Source organism: Rhinatrema bivittatum, unplaced genomic scaffold, assembly GCF_901001135.1.
Source record: "Rhinatrema bivittatum unplaced genomic scaffold, aRhiBiv1.1, whole genome shotgun sequence".
Lineage (NCBI taxonomy): Eukaryota > Metazoa > Chordata > Amphibia > Gymnophiona > Rhinatrematidae > Rhinatrema > Rhinatrema bivittatum.
The window spans coordinates 6,805-11,551 of record NW_021820365.1 but is presented as its reverse complement, the minus strand read 5'-3'; positions in this window follow the sequence as shown (position 1 = coordinate 11,551).

Below are 4,747 nucleotides of genomic sequence, written 5' to 3'. Positions count from 1 at the left end.
GGTGAGTGACTGGCCAAGGAGCACTGGCTAGAGTTTAATTGGACAATTGCAGGGAAGCGTGTGACTGGATGGTGAGAGCCAGTGTCCCAGCAGGGAACAATATGTGACTGGTGAGAGTCTGTGTAACAGCTCAGGGCGCTGAGTGATTGACTGGCGAGAGCAGAGTTAAAGTTACATGGACATAAGAGCATAAATGCCATACTGGGTCAAACCAAAGCACCTTCAACTCTAGGATCCTCTTTCTTTTATTTTAATCTTTTTATTTATAATTTTGAAAGAAACATCAACAGTTACAATGTACTGTTCCTTGTTAACACAAATTAAGTAAGACTGCAGATTATACAAAGAAATATCACAACCAAGGCCTCTCACATGTTCCCATTCCGATACAAACAATATCCTCCAACTTTGAAAATCAAGAGCCTGCTTCTATTTCCTGCCAGCTCCAGTAAGGGTTTCAGATCTGAGTATACAATTCTAATTTATTCTCTAACACAGCTAGCTCAGCAATCTTTAAATCCCAACATAAGAAATTGCCATGCTGGGTCAGACCAAGGGTCTATCAAGCCCAGCATCCTGTTTCCAACAGAGGCCAAACCAGGCCACAAGAACCTGGCAATTACCCAAACACCAAGAAGATCCCATGCTACTGATGCAATTAATAGCAGTGCCTATTCCCTCAGTATAATTGATTAATAGCCATTAATGGACTACTCGTCCAAGAATTTATCCAAACCTTTTTTGAACCCAGCTACACTAACTGCACTAACCACATCCTCTGGCAACAAATTCCAGAGCTTTATTGTGCGTTGAGTGAAAAAGAATTTTCTCTGATTAGTCTTAAATGTGCTACTTGCTAACTTCATGGAGTGCCCCCTAGTCCTTCTATTATCCGAAAGTGTAAATAACCGAATCACATCTACTCGTTCAAGATCTCTCATGATCTTAAACACCTCTATCATATCCCCCCTCAGCCGTCTCTTCTCCAAGCTGAAAAGTCCTAACCTCTTTAGTCTTTCCTCATAGGGGAGCTGTTCCATTCCCTTTATCATTTTGGTTGTCCTTCTCTGTACCTTCTCCATCGCAACTATATCTTTTTTGAGATGTCTAGAAAGGGTGCAAGTCCATTGGTGTGCAATTGTAAGTTGAGCTGCCTGCAACATGTGACCTGCTAACTTCCCATGTCACATCATTTCTCATTTGTTTCCTCATTTCCCCAATAAGAACAGAGAAGCATAAACTGTAAGCGGTTGTTTACATATCCTGGAAATGCAATCAGTAATGTCCAACCACATATGGACATACGTCCCCTCCCTCCCGCACCCCCATCTAGCAAAGAATGAAAGTGTACGATACATACGCTGTAATAATTTGTAGAGCAATTTATGACCTTTATTATATATAGAAATACACCTTGCGGCTTTCCAGTTTTCAAACTTCTAAGTCTACACTCTTGTTCATGGTCCAATGCATTACTCAAAATTTATAAATCCTCTCGCAAGTTGAGATCATCTCAACGTGGCTTCCTTGAAGTTCCTTCTCCTCGCCATGCCCGTCTTTCTGTCGCACGAGAATCAGCTTTCTCAGTTGCTGCACCAACCCTCTGGAATGCTTTACCTTTTGACCTCCGGTTAGAAGACTCCCTCAAAAAATGTAGATTTTCCTTAGAAAGGTTTTTGCTAAACAAGCCTTCCATTAATCCACCTGTAACATTTTCTTTATGAAAATCTTATCTGCGGTTTAAATGTATGTTTAATGGTTTTATTTGTATGTTTATTGTATTTATTTTTATGAATATATGACCTGCGAATCGCTTAGACCTATTTTGCGTTAAGCGATTAATACATTTTAATAAATGGAAATATATAGATTTCCAATCTCGTGCATTTTGGACGGTATTCAAATCAGCATTCTATTGCCAGATCAGCTTAGCTGTTTCTCTCACAAAGCTCAGATCTTATAGTAATATGCAACACTGATATTAGTTCTCCTATTTGCAACAAAGCACCTCCTCTATACCCTCGCATTACATAAGAACATAAGAAAATGCCATACTGGGTCAGACCAAGGGTCCATCAAGCCCAGCATCCTGTTTCCAACAGTGGCCAATCCAGGCCATAAGAACCTGGCAAGTACCCAAAAACTAAGTCTATTCCATGTAACCATTGCTAATGGCAGTGGCTATTCTCTAAGTGAACCTAATAGCAGGTAATGGACTTCTCCTCCAAGAACTTATCCAATCCTTTTTTAAACACAGCTATACTACCTGCACGAACCACATTCTCTGGCAACAAATTCCAGAGTTTAATTGTGCGTTGAGTAAAAAAGAACTTTCTCCGATTAGTTTTAAATGTGCCCCATGCTAACTTCATGGAGTGTCCCCTAGTCCTTCTACTATCTGAAAGAGTAAATAACCGATTCACATCTACCCGTTCTAGACCTCTCATGATTTTAAACACCTCTATCATATCCCCCCTCAGTCGTCTCTTCTCCAAGCTGAAAAGTCCTAATCTCTTTAGTCTTTCCTCATAGGGGAGTTGTTCCATTCCCCTTATCATTTTGGTAGCCCTTCTCTGTACCTTCTCCATCGCAATTATATCTTTTTTGAGATGCGGCGACCAGAATTGTACACAGTATTCAAGGTGCGGTCTCACCATGGAGCGATACAGAGGCATTATGACATTTTCCGTTTTATTCATCATTCCTTTTCTAATAATTCCCAACATTCTGTTTGCTTTTTTGACTGCCGCAGCACACTGAACCGACGATTTCAATGTGTTATCCACTATGACACCTAGATCTCTTTCTTGGGTTGTAGCACCTAATATGGAACCCAACATCGTGTAATTATAGCATGGGTTATTTTTCCCTATATGCATCACCTTGCACTTTTCCACATTAAATTTCATCTGCCATTTGGATGCCCAATTTTCCAGTCTCACAAGGTCTTCCTGCAATTTATCACAATCTGCTTGTGATTTAACTACTCTGCACAATTTTGTGTCATCTGCAAATTTGATTATCTCACTCGTCGTATTTCTTTCCAGATCATTTATAAATATATTGAACAGTAAGGGTCCCAATACAGATCCCTGAGGCACTCCACTGTCCACTCCCTTCCACTGAGAAAATTGCCCATTTAATCCTACTCTCTGTTTCCTGTCTTTTAGCCAGTTTGCAATCCACGAAAGGACATCGCCACCTATCCCATGACTTTTTACTTTTCCTAGAAGCCTCTCATGAGGAACTTTGTCAAACGCCTTCTGAAAATCCAAGTATACTATATCTACCGGTTCACCTTTATCCACATGTTTATTAACTCCTTCAAAAAAGTGAAGCAGATTTGTGAGGCAAGACTTGCCCTGGGTAAAGCCATGCTGACTTTGTTCCATTAAACCATGTCTTTCTATATGTTCTGTGATTTTGATGTTTAGAACACTTTCCACTTTTTTTCCTGGCACTGAAGTCAGGCTAACCGGTCTGTAGTTTCCCGGATCGCCCCTGGAGCCCTTTTTAAATATTGGGGTTACATTTGCTATCCTCCAGTCTTCAGGTACAATGGATGATTTTAATGATAAGTTACAAATTTTTACTAATAGGTCTGAAATTTCATTTTTTAGTTCCTTCAGAACTCTGGGGTGTATACCATCCGGTCCAGGTGATTTACTACTCTTCAGTTTGTCAATCAGGCCTACCACATCTTCTAGGTTCACCGTGATTTGATTCAGTCCATCTGAATCATTACCCATGAAAACCTTCTCCATTACGGGTACCTCCCCAACATCCTCTTCAGTAAACACCGAAGCAAAGAAATCATTTAATCTTTCCGCGATGGCCTTATCTTCTCTAAGTGCCCCTTTAACCCCTCGATCATCTAAAGGTCCAACTGACTCCCTCACAGGCTTTCTGCTTCGGATATATTTAAAAAGTTTTTACTGTGAGTTTTTGCCTCTACAGCCAACTTCTTTTCAAATTCACTCTTAGCCTGTCTTATCAATGTCTTACATTTAACTTGCCAATGTTTATGCTTTATCCTATTTTCTTCTGTTGGATCCTTCTTCCAATTTTTGAATGAAGATCTTTTGGCTAAAATAGCTTCTTTCACCTCCCCTTTTAACCATGCCGGTAATCGTTTTGCCTTCTTTCCACCTTTCTTAATGTGTGGAATACATCTGGACTGTGCTTCTAGAATGGTATTTTTAACAATGACCACGCCTCTTGGACATTTTTTACTTTTGTAGCTGCTCCTTTCAGTTTTTTTCTAACAATTTTTCTCATTTTATCAAAGTTTCCCTTTTGAAAGTTTAGCACGAGAGCTTTGGATTTGCACACTGTTCCTTTTCCAGTCATTAAATCAAATCTGATCATTTTATGATCACTATTGCCAAGCGGCCCCACCACCGTTACCTCTCTCACCAAGTCCTGTGCTCCACTGAGAATTAGATCTAAAATTGCTCCCTCTCTCGTCGGTTCCTGAACCATTTGCTCCATAAAGCTATCATTTATTCCATCCAGGAACGTTATCTCTCTAGCGTGACCCGATGATACATTTACCCAGTCTATATTGGGGTAATTGAAGTCTCCCATTATTACTGCACTACCAATTTGGTTGGCTTCCCTAATTTCTCTTAGCATTTCACTGTCCATCTCACCATCTTGACCAGGTGGACGGTAGTATACCCCTATCACTGTAGTCTTCCCTGATACACAAGGGATTTCTACCCATAAAGATTCAATTTTGTATTTA